The sequence below is a fragment of the Otolemur garnettii genome, unplaced genomic scaffold, assembly GCF_000181295.1.
Source record: "Otolemur garnettii isolate 467f Iridium unplaced genomic scaffold, OtoGar3 scaffold00306, whole genome shotgun sequence".
NCBI classification, from domain to species: domain Eukaryota; kingdom Metazoa; phylum Chordata; class Mammalia; order Primates; family Galagidae; genus Otolemur; species Otolemur garnettii.
The window spans coordinates 500,251-518,461 of NW_003852701.1; the positions used below are offsets into that span (position 1 = coordinate 500,251).

Below are 18,211 nucleotides of genomic sequence, written 5' to 3' on the forward strand. Positions count from 1 at the left end.
TTTACAAAGCTTCATATTTTAAGTATTCCTTTTATGGTTTTTCCCCTCCTTTTTGTGCCTACCCATGGGATCCAGTACTTCTCTTGACTGATCCTAAAGGGGTAAGGATAACTGTGGGGGAAGGGGTGGTGGGCTACTTATAGCTACTGGCCGTCAGCCTTAGGGTACATGTGCCTTACCACAAGGTGCTGGACGGTCCTCTTCCAACTGCAGGGAGGGTGTTGGTGCAAGGCATAGAGGATTAGACAGAACAGGTGGGATGGAGTAACTCCCCATAGGCAAAAGCATCCTGACCCCAGCTTGTACTCTCCAATTTGGGGAGAGGGAGCAACAATTAATTGTAGTGGGGATCAGCCTAGCTCTGGGTGGGGGAAGAAGCCTCCCATACTAGTCCTCGCTCCTATCAACAGCCAACAGACTATCTATCCATCTGAGAGTGGGAACAAATGGCAGGTAAGTGGGAATAATCAGGCCAGCATTGGCTCCAGCCTCTGTCCAACACAGCAGGAATTGAGGTAGCACATGGATGAAATGCTCTGACTAGAGGATAAAAGGAAAGTGAAGAAAAGGAAATCCCCTTTTATGTACAGCCCCATAGCTCAGGGGCTGCAAGAAGGCAGTGCTATATAGCCCCTAGCAGGGCTGGGCCCCAGGCAAGCTTAGAAGAAAGTAGGCCAGGCAAGGAACCAGTAACCAGGCATTCCTGATGGGTATATGCCCTGCCAAGCTTCTTGCAAGGGTGGTTGGGCAGAGTAGGCTGCTAAGTCGCTATTTGCCTTTGCCAGCCACTAACCACCACCTGTCCACACTGAAACCAACACCCATTCAACATTGCAGGAGCGACCTGCTGACAGCTAAAGGTTCTGGTCCAACAGAGTTCATTCCAGGTTGTGGTCCCAGCCTGGACTCCTCAATGAAAGCCACACCTGGGGGTTCCTTGCTGGGGCAGGGGGTGCTTGTGTCTGCCACCTCCCAGGCTCATACCTCATGGAAGATCACAGGGAAATCCACATAGATGCAGGTGGTATCCAGCTTCACAATGCCCTGAGCAATCAGATTCTTATGCACCCACCTCAGCTTGGCCCACTTCTGCCGGTTCTTGGTGACAATTGTCTCCTCATAGAACTGGGCCAGATCTCCATCCTCGGCATAGAACATGGAGTTGCCGCACATGAATACAAAGGGGGGCATGGCTCAGCCACTAGGCCACACCAAAGCTTGCTCAGTGCCTGCACCTCTGGGCTGCTGCTCCCCCCACGGCAAAGGGCCACAGGCCCCGACCTTTGGAATCACTGGCGCCCATATCAGGGAAGCCAGCGCATGGTGGGCCCTGCTGATGCTCAGCTCTCACAGCGCAGTTGGCGCCACCATCCTATACCCCAGCCTCTGATCTCAAGTGCCGCTCCTGCCCTAACTTCATTTTTTTTCCATGTGGATTCTCCTACCTTTTTATTACAAGGGGCAACACCTTAGTTGAGAATTGGGTCTAGGCAAAAATCATGATTCATAATAATTACAAATATTATTGATTAGGTAGCTTTTAGGTACTCACATATGCTACCTCTTATTTCTATAGTAACTTTGTTGGAGTACACCTTTATGCTATCCTCATTTTAGAGTTGATCAAAGTGAGAAAGATTAGCTTGCCCCATGCACAACTGACAAGATGCAGAGCCAGAATTTGCATTAGGCCAGGGGTCCTCAAACTTTTAAACAGGGGGCCAGTTCACTATCCCTCAGACCGTTGGACTTTAGGCCCCAGGACAAGTCGGCTGCTAAGCAGGACAGGCAGTGGTGGCAAAAGCACCCGGCGGGCTGGATAAATGTCCTAGGCAGGCTGCATGTGGCCCGCCGGCCATAGTTTGAGGATGCCTTCATCAGGCTCATCTGTCTCCAAAGTCCAGACTCTCAGGGCTGCACTGGGCTGCAGAAATAGTGTCAGTCTGTTCATGTCACTGACCCTTTTCTCTCAAGTTGTCCTTACACACACATTCTCTCAACTTGTCCTTACACACACACTGTCTTTCTCTGTTTGGCTAATAGTAAGTGTGTGAGACGTGTGGGCTAAGTAACTAGATAAGCACAGGTTGTTGTTGACAACAGCTGATGTTAAGCAGGATAGGCTAAAAGATGCCAGGGCCAGGGCCAGCCAGCCTAAAAGAAATATGCATGGTTACCACAGCATTAAGTTCTGAATGCACCAACAACTTCTGGTCTGATGTAGGAGTGTCATCCCACTTCTCTATGACTGAATTAAATATCTAGCTTAGAAACTTCTTCTAGCCTCACACACAGTGAGGTTAAGGACCTATAGTGAGTGGTTTGTTGGGCCTGATAATTTGTGGGGGATTATCTGAGAAGCTGTTCTGAGTAGAGTCCTGGCACCACATGAGAGTCCTAGGACTGCAGTTTGGCATAAAGCAGGGCCAAGGGATGGATCTGACACGGGTTCAAGATTCCCTTCAAAGGGAGAGAGCACTCTAATCCAGGGTTGAAGAATGCATGGAAATGTGAGAATTAGCTAGTCAAGGAAAACCTAAAGGAAAGTTTGAGATGCTTAATTATTTCTTGTTTTCTAATAGTAATAATAATAATTATTTATTTTCTAATAATAATAATAATTATTATTTTCTTGTTTTCTAATAGTAATAATAATAATTCACTAAATTAAGACTTCTTATGTGCCCAATATGCACTAGGCCCTTCAGATGTATTATTAAGAATTTGTTTATCCTCAGAACAACTTCATGATATAGTTACTATTATTTCTCTACTTTACACATGAGCAAATTGAGGCTAAGAGAGGTTAGGTAACTTGCCTATGGTCACATAGAGAGTAAGTAGCAAAGCTGGAAACTGACTCCAGGCCAACCCATTCCAGAGTCTGTGCACTACTTATACTACTAGGCTGCACAAATGCAAGGAGTATGTAAATATCAGAGGTGGGAGAAAGGAGTGTGGTCACCTCCTTCTGGAAAGTTATATTAACATTTCAGAAACTTAAAACCATCCTGCTAGTGGGTGGCACCTATGGCTCAAAGGAGTAGGGTGCTGGCTCCATATACCAGAGGTGGTAGGTTCAAACCCGGCCCTGGCCAAAAACTGCAAAAAAAAAAGAAAAAAACCATCCTGCTAGTGAGGTATCTGGAGCATTTTGAAAAGATTTTATTTTATTTTATTTATTTCATTTCGTTTATTTTATTTTTTGAGACAGTCTCACTCCATTGCTCTGGGCAGAGTGCTGTGGCATCATAGCTCATAGCAACCTCAAACTCCTGGGCTCAAGTGATCCTCCTGCCTCAGCCCCTGAGTACTGGGACTTCAGGTGCTTGCTACAACACCTAGCTAGTTTTTCTATTTTTAGTAGACATGGGGTCTCACTCTTGCTCAGGCTAGTGTCAAACTCTTAAGCTCAAGAAATCTACCCACCTTGGCTTCCCAGAGTGCTAAGATTACAGGTGTAAGCCACCACACCCATCCTGAAAAGTTTCTAAATTTCTACAAATAAAAGGTGGTGCCTCAATTAGGACTGTGGTTTTAGTTATTGGAAAAGGTAAAGAAAGAAACCTGTTAACTCTGAGATTCCCAACCCCCACTATACTGATATGTGGCCTGTTAGGAACGAGTCTTACTTTATCACCCTCAGTAGAGTGCTGTGGCGTCACAGCTCACAGCAACCTCCAACTCCTAGGCTTAGGCGATTCTCTTGCCTCAGCCTCCCTAGTAGCTGGGGCTTCATCTGTATTTTCAGCCACTTCCCATTGCTTGCATCACTGCCTGAGCTCCACCTCCTGTCAGATCAGTAGCAGTGTTTGATTCTCATAGGAGCTCAAACCCTACTGAAAACTGTGCATGTGAGGGATCTGGGTTCTGTGTATATTATGAAGTTCTAATGCTGATTATCTGAAGTAGAGCTGAGGCAATGATGCTAGCACTGTGTAGTGGCTGCAAATGTATGATTAAGAATTTATTTATACTCAGATTTTCATCAGCAGATAATGTGGTTTGACTGCACAATGACTACAATAAATCAACTGCTTGCAGACTCATATCAAAACCATTCCCTCCACCCAAGTCTGTGGTAAAATTGTCTTCCACAAAACAGGTCCCTGGTGCAAAAATGGTTGGAGACCACTGAGTTAACGTAAATGTTTCCAATGCCACCTAGCATGGGCACACATATTTAGGAAGATCAAATATTAGCTACTGTTTATAAGAGAATTTATTGTGTCCCAGGCAGTGTTCTGAAAATTTTCATGCTGTATTTTATTTAATCATCAAACAACCCTGTAAGGTAGGTATTATTATTATTCTCCATTTTACAGAAAAGAAAATGAGACAACTTTCTCAAGATTACACAGATGTGTATTTTTCTTTGCAACTTGTTCTAAATCAAGTTTTTAAAGTCCCTGAAAAGACAACAGGATTTAAGCCAGATAGGCCTGGATTCAAATCCTGTTCCTCCACTTCCAGGCTGGGAGGCCTTAGGCAAGTCTCTTTGCCTCAGTTTGCTCATCTGTGAAATCAGATGAGCAAACTTGCCTTTCAGGTTGTTGAGGGGATAAAAATGACTAAGTAATGAGAACACATAGCACTGCAGGTGAGAAGGGATAATGAATAAGAAAGAAGCCTAGTGTGGCTGAAGCATTCATAGGAGGAGGTAAGAAGGGCCGAGGCCAGAGCAAGAGGCTCTTGAATGCCTAGACAAAGGGGATAAACTCTAAGAGGCACTGAGGCTTTGAAGGTTTTTGTACCATGGGATGCATCATGATTAACAGTTATTGAGTATTTATAGTTCTCGAAGGCCTGGTTCTTTCCTAAGTTTTCACAGCAGACCTATGATGAGGTAATACTATTTTTCCTATTTTGCACATGAGGAAACAGATTCAGAAAACCGAACTCACTTGCCCAAGACAACCCATCTTATAAGTGGCAGAGCCCACTCCCTTAACCACAAGGCTCTATTATTTTGAGACAACTACATCAAGCAGGGCTGTACACAGTAGACAAGAGGGGAGAGAATAAAGCAGAAAGACCAATTAGGAGGCCATTACAGTCATTCAAGAAATAAGACTCAAAGAGAGTAGTAGCCATAGTGGGCCTGTGCAATGCAGGCAGTAGTACAGACCTTAGGCAGGCCTAAGAACTGGGCAGCTGAGTTAATGTGAGAGGTATTGGGGTTAAATTTAGCCCAGAGATGTGAGGTTGTTTTTGCCACTCTCTCCAGCTTCTTGAGGGAAAAAAATAGTCGTTAACACTCAAAAGTGGCAAAATTTACATTAAAATATGAATTTCTGTCTTTCTCTTGACAAGCCAGAAGTTCTGACAGTACTGGGCTGGCATTACATGGGCGCCCCCCCTCCAAGGGGGGTTGTCAGTAGCTTCCCTTTTGAAACAGAGGAGGGACATGCCCCAAGGCCTTGTGGGACTTGCTTCTCTCCTTCATCCTATCTGCAAATCCTGATGCTGGGAGGAGGGTTTGCAGGGGAGAAGCTAGTTTGGGAGAGCAGAGGAGCGCTGTTTCTATAAAGAAAGCAAGCTCAGGGCCAAGAAAGGATAAAAGAAAGCAGATAGAGGAGGGGGCAGGGAGTGGGACTAGACAATTGGCATGATGAGAAGGGTCTAAGATCAAGGGAAGGGGAGGGCATATGGGGTCCAGGCTTTTTAGAAAAGCAACTGAAGCTATTTACTCATAGAAAGCGAGGGGAAGGGAAGAAAGAGACATAGACAAGTGAGGGGAGAGAAAGCTAAGAGGCCATACTGCAGATGTTCTGGGAAGCTGTGAGAGGAAAGAGGTTGTATTTAGAACAAAGAATTAAAGAGTGAGATATCATGATTTAAAAAAAAGTGTCCATGAATAATGGGAAGAGTAAATCACAGGCATTTGTGTTACCACTGTATTGGCCATAGTCTCAAAGCAGCTGCTCCTCAGGGTGTCCTTGGTAATTAGTCCTAAACTTTCTTTGCAAAAGCAAATAGTGGAATGTCCTCAGGGAACAGATGGGTTGGTATCTGCCCCTCTAGTCTTGTAGGCCCACAGCCAGGGCATGAGGCTGATAGCTTTGGGTACATAGGAGCAGTGGCTATCCAGAACCAAGAAAGGCATGAGGCAAACAAAGGGGAAGTGTGAGCTGTCGTGGCTAAGTCTTCTCTTTGGGGTTCTCCACATATTTAAAATTGACAGTTCCCTTGATAAAATGGTGGGGATGAGCCAGGCAAGAATACATACGACTGGGGAGAGAGTGTCAAATCACAGGAAGGAATCTTCCAGTGACACAGCCTTATCACCCTTTTCATTGGGGCAACAACATCCTGGCTAGTGTTCAGAGAGGGAGAGAAGAGGCAGAAAGAGAAGGGAAATGAGCTTTTGGAAAGGATCACTAAAACAGTTCAAAGTCCCAGCAATGCCGCAATCTGCTTTTCTGCCTTTGTGGATCCAGCCTGTATGTTTCTAGAGACCAGATGAGAGGCTATTTAGTGCTTTTGCCAATATTGAGTGAAGAAAAGTTTTCCCCCCTTTCCCCTGGAAAACATTAAAGTGAAGTTTCAAAACTATAACTCTAGTAGCAGCAGAGAGGGCCCTACATAATCCACAAGCAGTTCTCAGGGATGAGATTATTTCTGTTGCTCCAGAGATCAGAACATTTTACACATAATTACTACTGTTTCCCCTTCTGATTAATGCCTAATTGTGGAGAACAGCTACTCTGAAAAACATTAGTACTTATGTGATAAGCCTCAAACTATTTACTGGGTTTATTTTTGAAATAAGCCTTACATTGAAACCATTTCACTGTTCTGTATGCTTTCTTTCCTCCTCAATAAAATCTTGGGCTTGGGCTTAATTGAGTTCTGGTAGAGATAATACATGGAGAAACCCCCACCAAAATCTTTTTCCACTAGAAATATTATCAGTAAGGGAGTAGAACTTCCAGAATAGCTGTGTTGGAAGCTGGTGTTTCTTCCCAGTGAAACAACCATTTCACTGTTGCAAATTTTTTTTTCACTGTTGCAAATTTTAGAAACAAGTATTTAAACTAAAGTCTCTGGAAATTGCCCTCAAGGCACATAGAAAATAGAGAAACATTTATCCAAGAAAATCTACTAAATCTTGGTAGCCATAGTGAGAGTCTGGCATTTGCGTCATGACCTACTCTAATTCTGCCCCTCTCCCAGCTCCACATTATAGCAACAGTGTTTTGGACAAGTGTGGCCAAAAAAACAGGGCTGTCTCTTTTCCTAGCTCTCAGTCTGTGGGCTATAGTTTTACCCCAGGAGCATGTCTCATCTGCCAAGCTCAGTATTACAGAAGCTCTATTCTAGGGTAGTAGCAGCCAAAAGGACTACTGCTTTCTCCTACCCAGCCTCAACTTGCAAGGCAGAAGCTCTTCCTCAGGGTGCAGCAGGCTAAGAAAAACTGGGCCTCCATTATCCTACCCCAGTGGGCTTAGAGGATGGAGGTTCCGTACTGGGACAGGCAAGCTAGGAAGATAAGGAACTACCATCACTAGTGTACTAGTGTACACTCATAGAGCAAGAGGTATAGCATCACTCCAGGAAAAGTGGGCACTTTCCTATCCTCAGCTCCAATGCAGTGGCCTAGAAGTTCTTCCAGGAGGAGAACCTGAAGGCAAGCCGTAAGGATGGAGAGCTTCACAGAACAGAAGATAGAGAAGTTCATGCCTAACGGGGCTGTTGAAAACTGTAGTAGAGATCTTAGCATCAAGCATTAAGAGGCAGCTCGTAGCTTCATGCAACTAGAAGCAACAAGAAAAAAATGGCAGACCAGCCAGAAGTTTACCAGAAAAAAACAGGAAGAGAAAGCCAAGAAGACATTTCATGGGATGACACTACAGATCTGGAGGGCTGTGCACATGCACTAGGTTATACCCACCTCAGAAGCAATCATAGTAGGGCATAGGACAGACTTGAAAACTTTCCTCAAGCCACACACAGTTCAAGCAAGGAAGCACACAGGCCTTATTGGCTCGCAATTTCTGACCAAACACTGATTGAATAAGCTACTCAAACCAGGGGCACTCCTAGGAAGCCAGGCTTAAAATGAATTCACACCTGGTGGTGCCTGTGGCTCAGTGAGTAGGACACTGACCCCATACACAGAGGGTGGCAGGTTCAAACCCGGCTCCGGCCAAACTACAACCAAAAAATAGCTGGGCATTGTGGTGGGCACCTGTAGTCCCATCTACTTGGGAGGCTGAGGCAAGAGAATCATTTATGCCGAGGAGTTGGAGGTTGCTGTGAGCTGTGATGCCACAGCACTCTACTAAGGGCAATAAAGTGAGACTCTATCTCTACAAAAAATAATAATAGTAATTCACTCCTATCCCTGGTGGTCTAGAGGACTGAACATATGCCTAAAACAATACCCTCTCAGGAATAACTAGGGAGAGGACTTCTAAGCTCCTAGTTCCTGGTTAAACTTGGGGCAAAATTATAAACTTCCTGACCTGCAAATGTTTCCATCGCCCACCCCAACACTATTAAAAATATAGTCAAAGAGATTTTGAGATCTGAACAACAATAGCAAAAGAATGAACAGAGCCTCAGAAAAACATGAGACACCATTAAGTGCATCAACAAATACATACATAATGGTAGTACCAGAAGGAAAGGTAACAGAGAAAGGGACAGACAAAATAATTAAATACTGGCTACAAGTAACTCAAATATGATGAAAAACATTAATGTGTACATCCAAGAAACTCAATGAAGTTGAAGTAGGATAAAGACAAAGACATCTACACCCAGACACATCACAGTTGTTGAAATACTGGAATGTTGAAAAGCAAAGAGAAAATCTTGAAAGCTTGAGAAAAATAATTTATCAGGGACAAGTAAACTCCAATAAGATAACACCTAACTTCTCAACAGAAACAATGAAGGTGGTGAGATAACATATTCAAAGTGCTGAAATTAAAAAACTGTCAGCCTTTAAATCCAATATAACTATCTCTCAAAAATGAAGGCAAAATAAAGACATTCCCAGAAAAAGAAATACTAAAAAATGCCAAAGGAAGTTTTTCAGGCTGAAAGGAAGTGACACTAGACAACAATTAAAATTCACACAAATAATCAAAGAAGGTAATTATGTAGGTAATGATAAAAGATAGAATTCTCTATTCTCTTAACTGATTTAAAAAGAAATTTCATAGATAGTATTTATAAAATTACATAGTTTGTCACATAATTATAGAAATATGATATATTTGACAACAGCATAAAGGAGGTAGTTGGGAATAGAGGGGTACTAAAGGAAATGACACTAGAGAGTAACAAATCCACAGGAAGAAATGAAGAGAACCTGCAATGGTAATTAATAAGGTTAGTATTTTTAATTTTTTCCTTTTTAATATTATAATTTTTTTGTGCTTGTGAAAAATTTGCAACTTGCCCCCAAAACATGTAATTTATAATTACACACAATTTTTTTTTCTTCACAGCTAATATGTTAGAATGGGTAAAGATTGATGAGGAGGCCTGAAGTAAATATCCCAGGGGACTGGTGCCAAGAAAGCTGCCATTGAACATTTTATCTAGTAAGCGAGAATAATTGCAAAGTTTCTTCTCATGGGCTGGGCATCATGGCTCATGATTATAATACCAGCACTTTGTGAGGCTAAGTCAGGAGTACCACTTGCTCCAGGAGTTCGAGACCAGCCTAGGCACCATAGGGAGACCCTATCTCAAAAAAAAAAAATCTATATATAAAATATATATATATATATATATAGTGACTAAAGTTTCTTTTCTTGGTTTTAAGTATGAGTAAGCATATTAAGATTAGATGCATTGTTAGAGCTGTCTAACAACTTTACTAAATGTAAGTTACCAAATACAACTTAGTAAACATGAGTTAGCAAATCTAGTTGGTAAATGTAAGTCATCAGGATTTTTATTTTCCAAGGTGAGAATTTTAAAGGTTTGGGTACGTTCCTGAGGATGAATTTCAGCCAGAGTTGTCTACCAGTCTTTAATACTTTGAGGTCACAATCAGAATAGGTGCCTAATAGCCCAGAAAGGATTCTAATAATCAACTAGCATGACCACATGGACACCACTAGCTAAGACCACTCTGGCACTGGCAATTATCAGAATGAGAGTCCTCAGAGAGAGCAGAAGGGAAGAGGCCACAGGAAAAAAAGACCTGGGAAAGAGCTTGTTCTGACTTCTTTTCTTTTTTTCTCCTTTTTCTCCAGCCTTCTTCTTTATGTAAGATCAGTCTTGAGAAATCACTCCACAGTATTGACAATAAGTCTTTTAGAGCCTCAAACATGCCTTTCCTATGCCATAACTTACACTTAGGAAGTTAACATGTTGGGAAAAAGGTCCTGTACTGTCCAGTTCTTTTGATAACCAGAGATCACAACAGCATTTCTTTCTTTCTTTTTGTTTGAGACAGAGTCTCAAGCTGTCACTCTGGGTAGAGTGCCATGGCGTCTTAGCTCACAGCAACCTCAAACTCTTGGGCTTAAGTGATCCTCTTGCCTCAGCCTCTCGAGTAGCTGGGATTTACAGGTACCCGCCACAATGCCTGTCTATTTTTAGAGATGGGGTCTTGCTCTTGCTCAGGCTGGTCTCAAACCTGTGAGCTCAAGGCAATCCACCCACCTCGGCCTCCGTGAATGCTAGGATTATAAGTGTGAGACACTATGCCTGGCCCACAACAGCATTTCTGTTCTCTCCTAGGGTGACACTCCCAAGTGATTACCTGTCATCTCCTGTCCTCTGGTCCTTATGACTGTTGCTGTGAACACGAAGAGCTCCTTTCTACTTGGCTTTCTGTAAACTTGTAAATATACTGCCAAAGCTTTGCAATGGCTTATATCAGTATAAATCTTGCATCTGAAATAATGCCCCAATTCAGCAGGAAGTAATTCAACAAGGTCATCCCTCTTCTCACAGATATGGAAGGGTAAAATTGACAGTGGGGGAATATGTAACAGAGGGAATGGCCTGGAAAAAAAATCAAAAATGTTTTCTGTCTCTTTAAATTTTTCCCCACTTCTTTTTGCCTTCTTCTTTTTGAAGAAGTAAAACCTGTATCCTTGTCTCAGGCCAGTTGTAAGTTAATATTTTTAAAACTCTATAAATATATTTGTGCTCTCCTTTCTTCTATTAGTTTCTTTAAAGGACATATGGTTATATAAAGCAATAATTGTAACTAGGTATTGTTGGACTTGTAATTTACATGGACAGAATATCTATAACAATAATAGCACAAAAGTAGGAGAGGGAAAAGAATTATATAAAAATAAAGTTTCTGTATCTCACTAGAATTAATTTAGTACAAATCTGAAGTAGATTCTGACGAGTTAAGATGTGCGTTGTAAGCCTCAGAATAATTAAGAAAACAACTTAAGAAAACCATAGTTTAAAAATCACTAAAGGAATTAAAATGCTACACTTTTACTTAGTGCAAAAGAAGGCAGTAAAAGAGGAACAAAAGAACAAAAAAGATATGACATATATACACAACGAAAAAGCATAAATGGCATATGAAACTAAAGAAAGAAAAGCAAACTAAATTCAAAGCAAGGATACAGAAGGAAATAAAAAGCAGAGAGGAAAGCTGGGCACAGTGGCTCACGCCTATAATCCTAGCACTCTCGGATGCTGAGATGGGTGGATTGCTTGAGCTCATGGGTTCAAGACCAGCCTGAGCCAAAGCGAAACTTCCGTCTCTACGAAAAATACAAAAAACTGAGGCAAGAAGATTGCTTGAGCCCAAGAGTTGGAGGTTGCTATGAGCTATGGTGTCACCATGGCACTCTACCCAGGGCAACAGCTTGAGACTCTGCCTCAAAAAAAAAAAAAAAAAAAAGAAAGAAAGAAAAGAAAAAAAGAGGAAATAAATAAATTAAATAAAGAATAGAAAAATAGTAGAGAAAATGAACAAAGCCAAAAGTTGATTATTTGAAAGAAAAAAATCAACAAAAACTGACAAATCTTTAACTAGACTGACCAAAAGAACACTAGAAAAGATTTCATTACTACTGACTTTACAGAAATAAAATAGAAAAATAAGAAAATACTATGAACTATATGTCAACAAATTAAATGTCTTAGACACCTTAGATAAAATAGACAAATTCCTAGAAAGAAGAACTTCTATAACTGACTCAAAAAGAAATAGAAAAATTTGAATAAACTTTTAACACCAATACTTCAAAACCTCTTCCAGAAAATAAAGGAGGAACTAACACTTCCAGATTCATTTTATGAGGCCAGGATTATCCTGAAAACAAAGCCAGAAAAAGGCATCACAAGAAAAGAAAACTACAAACTAATATCATTTATGAATATCAATATATGGGCAGTGCCTGTGGCTCAAAGGAGTAGGGCGCTGGCCCCATATGCTGAAAGTGATGGGTTCAAACTCATCCACAGCCAAAAACTGCAAAAAAAAAAAAAATATATATATATATATCAGTGTAAAAGTCCTCAACAAAACACTAGCAGACCAAATCCAGGAACAGATAAAAAGGATTATAAATCATGAACAAATGAGATTTATTGTAGAAATTTAACATTGGTTTGACTTTTGAAAATGAATTAACAATTTTTAGAATAAAAGGCAAAAAAGCCAAATGTTCATTTCAATAGATGTGGAAGAAGTATCTGACAAAACCCAATGCCCTTTTATGATAAAAACTCTCAACATACTAGGAATTGAAGGAAACGTCCTCAAATGGATAAAAGATATCTGTGAAAAACTCACAGCTAACATCATACTCAATGGTGAAAAAACTAAAAGATTTCCCCTCTTGCTACTTCTGTACAACATTGTAAGGGAGATTCTAGCCAGGGCAATCAGGTTAAAAAGAGAAAAAAAAGAAAAGAAACAAAAGACAAATAGGAAAAAGAAAAGATTAAAAAGGAAGAAGTAAAAGTATTTTCATGTGCAGATAATATGATCTAGTATATAGCACAGAAAATCCTAACAAAACCATTAATAATCTATTAGAACTAATAAATGAATTCAACAAGGTGACAATATACAAGATAAATATTTATTTTTTAGATCAATATTTAAAAATCTGATGTATTTCTATACACTAGCATGAATAATTTGAAAATGAAATTAAGAAAACAATTCAATTTATAAGGCATTAAAAAGAACAATATTTAGCAATAAACTTAACAAAAGAAGTAAAAATTTCACACTGAGAACTATGAAACATCGTTGAAAGAAATTTAAAAAGATATAAATAAGGCTCAGCACCTGTGGCACAGTAGTTACAGCACTGGTCACATGCACAGAGGCTGGTGGGTTTGAACCCAGATCGGGCCAGCTAAAGAATAATGACAACTGCAACCAAAAAATAGTCCGAGCTAATTGGGAGGCTGAGGCAAGACAATTACTTAATTCCAAGAGTTTGAGGTTGCTGTAAACTGTGATGCCATGGCACTCTACTGAGGGCAACATAGTGAGACTCTGTTTCAAAAAAAAAAAAAAAGATATAAATAAATGGGAAGATATACCATATCCATGTGTCAGCAAACTTCATACAATTAAAATGGCAATATGCCCAAATTGATGCACAGATTTAATACAACCCCCCATGAAAACCCCTGCTTTCTATTTTGGAGAAAGTGACAAACTGATTCTATAATCTATATGGAAATAAAAGGGGCTCAGAATAGCCAAAACATTCTTGAAAAAGAACAGCAAAGTTGGAGAACTCATATTTCGCAATATCAAAACTTATTACAAAGTTAGTAGCTCAAGACTAGATATACAGATCAACTGAATAGAACTGAGAGATCATAAATAAATCCTAAAGTTATGGTCAATTTTTTCTTGACAAAGATGCCCAGACAATAAAATGTGGAAAAAACAGTGTTTTCAGCAAATGAATATGGGCAACTGTACAGCCACATGCAAAGATGTGGAATAAACCTAAGTACCCATCAATTCATGAGTGGATAAAGGAAATGTGGTATATATACACATAGATACCATAGAGTATTATGGTACATATACTATAGTATATGAATGAAATAATGTCTTTTGGAGCAACTTGAATGGAACTGGAGATCATTATCCTAAGTGAAGTATCTCAGGAATCGAAAAACAAACACCACATGTTCTAATAACTGGAAGCTAAATAATGGGTACACACAGGCACAAAGAAATGTCAAAGACATTGGAAACCAAGAAGCAGGGAGGGTGGAGGATGAGGGATAAAAAACGTACCTACCTATCAAGTACAGTGAACACTATTCTGACTTAAGCATTATATAAGCTACCCATGTATCAAAAACATTTTTACTCCCTTAGTGTTTTGAAATAAAAAAAATCTACTTCAGATTATAACCATTGCTATGTGTTTTCAATTTTATTTAACAGTGCTATGTATGCAGTGGACAAGCTCTTATATAAAACATTTAGTTTTGCTAGATATACAGAAGTGCTTGATGTATTGAAAAGTAAAAGTAGTAGAAGAAACTTCTTGGAAGTAACTTTTCAAAACTATTTGAAATTGGGAAATAAAAGTGTTAAACTACAAAAATAAAATATAGGAGGAAGCCTTAAAATTCAATAAGAAGAAAACAAAAAAAACATGATTTAAAAATGGGCAAAAGAGGACAGTGCCTGTGGCTCAAAGGAGTAGGGCTCTTGGCCCCATATGCCAGAGGTGGCGGATTCAAACCCAGCCCCAGCCAAAAACTGCAAAAAGAAAAAATAGCTGGGCATTGTGGTGGGCACCTGGAGTTCCAGCCACTCAGGAGGCTGAGGCAAGAGAATTGCTTAAGCCCAACAGTTAGAGGCTGCTGTGAGCTGTGATGTCACAGCACTCTACCAAGGGTGACATAGAGAGACTCTGTCTCAAAAAAAAAAAAAGACCTAACAGAAGACTTCACCAAAGAAGATATGGAGATGTAAAAATTAGTTTATGAAAAGATGTTCTCAACATCATATGTCATTTGGGAATTGTACATTAAAACTAATGAGATGCCACTATACATCACTTGGAATAGCCAAAATCCAGAACACTCACAACACCAAATGTTGTCAAGGATATGAAACAACATGAACTCTCATTCATTGCTGGTGGGAATGCAAAATAGTACAACCACTATGATGGACAGTTTGGCAGTTTCCTGCAAAACTAAACACACTGTTACCATGTGATCCAGTGATTGTGTTACTTGATGTTTACCCAAATGAACTGAAAACTTATGTCCACACAAAAACCTGCATACAGTGGCTTATTGCAGCTTTATTCATGATTGCCAAACCTTAGAAGCAACCAAGATGTTCATCAGTCAGTGAATACATAAATAAAACTGTGTTCCATGCAGATAATAGGACATTATTAAGCACTAAAAAGAAATGAGTTATCAAGCCATGAATAGACATAAAAGAACATTAAGTGTGTATTACTAAGTGAAAGAAGCCAATCTGAAAAGGCTAAATACTACGTGATGTTCTGGAAAGTCTTTTGCGATAGTAATAGATCCATGGTTGCCAGGGGACCTTGGCAAGAGAGAGATGATTGGAATAGCACAAAGGATTTTTAGGTTAGGAAAACTATTCTGTATGGTACTTCAGCACTGAATATATGTCATTATACCTTTGTCAAAACTCACAGAATGTACAATGCCATGAATGATCCTTAATATAAATTACAGGCTTTCAGTGATAATGATGTGTCAATGTAGGGTCAGTGATTGTAACAAATGTACTGCTGTGGTGTGGGATGTCCACAGTGGGAGGAGGTTGTACATAGTGGGGTGGGGGCAGGGGAACTCTTCATATTTTCTCTTTAATTTTTCTGTGAATCTAAAACTATACAAGAAAATCTATTTTTTTAAAATGTTTTTCAAGTCTACTTAAAAAAAAATTTAAGTCCCTAGAAATGATCTTAAGAGCATATAGCAAATGAAGAAACACTTATTCAAGAAAATCTGAAACTTATGGAAAATCAGTCTCTGGGGTATTAGAAACAAAACTTATTTATTTCCTCTTCCCTCCCAGTGTAAGAAAACAGAAACTCCACTCCATAATGTACAACCAGGAACACAGTGATCCTTCTCCTTTTGAGGCAAGAAAGTAAAAGCAGAACTAAATCTATCCTAGCCGCCCTATGTAGGCCTCAGCCAAGCAGCAGGCGTTTCTGTTGTCTGTATATTTCTCCCTTGACATACGGGGCTTAGATTGTAACCTAGTAACTTCCTTGGGTTTCTGTTGCCTTTGAGGGCAGGTGGTCCGACCAGTCTCAAGGACGCCGGGGAATCTGACCTTCCCCCTTGAGGATGATGTCATGTCTCTCTCTGTTTTATGACCCTCACATGCACTCCTGCCCTGAAAAGTGGATAAAAGAGAGGCAAGAGACTGAGTTGGGGGGCTTGGTTTTGGGAAACACGCTGGTGTTCCGAGTACCCCTGGCCGAGTAAACCCACTTCCTCTAATCAACTGGTGCCTGGAGTCTTCTGTCTGCGTGGGTTTCCTGCTACACTTCAGCTCCCAGTTAGAGGTCTGTTTTCCTGGAAGGAGCAAGACATCATTTCTCACCCTGCCCCCAGCTCCTTATTGCTCAGGATAATTTCCAGGTGAGTGAGGCTGACAGGTGGGAGCTCCCTTCAGCCCACCAAGGCCTCCTTTGTGGGTTGGAGGTTATAACTAGGGTGTAGCACCATTGACAATAGTAGGGCTGCGATCATCCTTGTCCTGACCTGTGGAACAGAGATACCACACCAGGAGAGGCAGGCCAAAGAGATCTGGAGCTGCTGCCTTTCCCTCCAGTGAGTGCTCAGCTCCTGAAGTGAGGATGTTATTCAGAAGCATGCCATTGTCCTTGACCCCACATCAGAGCTGTGACTTAAAGATTTTACCCTGGGGTAAAAGCAGACCACAGAACAGAGGACTCTTGACTGTCTCCCCAAAGAACTGACTTCATTTGTAACAGTGTGGAGAAGTTCAAGCCTAAATATATTCTCAAAAACAGTGGAGGTTGTGGTAATAGGCAATTGGTGGAATAATAGATTTACTGGAGATACAGTCTAAACTGTAGGCTGGCTAGTTTACTGGAGAGAAACACAGAATAAGACAGCTGAAAAAAGCCATCCTTTGGTCCGAACAAATCTCAAATACTGACCTGGGGAACTATGCTTCAAAGGAGCCAGAAATTGACTGGATTAGTTTGTAGAGGAATTTTTTCCATAGGGGATTTTTGAAAACAATAAACAAACATTTTTTTTAAAAAAGAAGAAGCTGGGTGTGGTGGCACACACCTATAGTCCCAGCTATTCGGGAAGCTCAGGCAGGAAGATCACTCTAGCTCAGGAGTTCAAGATCAACCTGAACAACACAGCAGGATCCTGTCTCTTTAAAAAAATTAGAAAAAAGAAAACAATAGAGCAATCAGCCAGTAATTAGTAGAGCTTAACAGCTGGATGCCTTCAGGGAAAGATAATCAAAGGGAGTCTTGCCAAAACCCAGTATCTCTTCCAGGGCTGTGTCCCCTGAGAAACAACATAGGATTCACACTTCAGGGATATGGCAGAATAAACTTCACTTAAATTATGCAGTTAGTGACTAAACAAGGAAATAAGCAAATAACATAAACAGTCTCTGGGCTGGGAGTTGGGAGACCAGTACTCAGAGTTGCAGCAATAAACATACTATTATCTAAAATATTCAGTTTCCAATGAAAATATGAGATATGAGGCAACAGGAAAGAATATCCTATAAACAGCCTAAATGCCCACCAACCCAGGAATGGATTAACAAGCTGTGGTATATCATGGAATACTATTCAGCCATTAAAAAAGATGGGGACTTCACATCTTTTGTATTAATCTGGTTGGAAGTAGAACACATTATTTTTAGTAAAGCAACACAAGAATGGAGAAGCAAGAATCCTATGCACTCAATTCTGATATGAGGACAATTAACGACCTAGTACACAGTGGGGGGTGGAGGGAGGGGGAAGGAGAGAGAGGAGAGAGGGAGAGCATTAAAAAAGTCTGTAACATACACACCAGGAATATACAGGCTGTCCCAAAAGTTGCCTCCAAAGTTGTCATACATAGGGAAGGAGGGAGTGGGAGGTCATGGGGTGTGACAAAATTATAAGAGGGACTTTACCTAACAAATGCAATCAATGTAACCTAATTTTTTGGGTTAGTGCCACAAACAATACTAGAGATGTGATCACCCTTGTCCTGACAATAAAAAAAAAAA

General features: G+C 40.5%; 1 protein-coding gene and 1 pseudogene across 1 annotated transcript in view; both read right to left on the reverse strand.

Moving 5' to 3' along the window:
• NHSL2 (NHS like 2) overlaps positions 1 to 18,211 on the reverse strand; it is a 309,715-nt gene that overhangs the window by 183,945 nt on the left and 107,559 nt on the right. The window lies entirely within an intron of this gene.
• Positions 979 to 1,303, reverse strand: LOC100957403 (annotated as a pseudogene).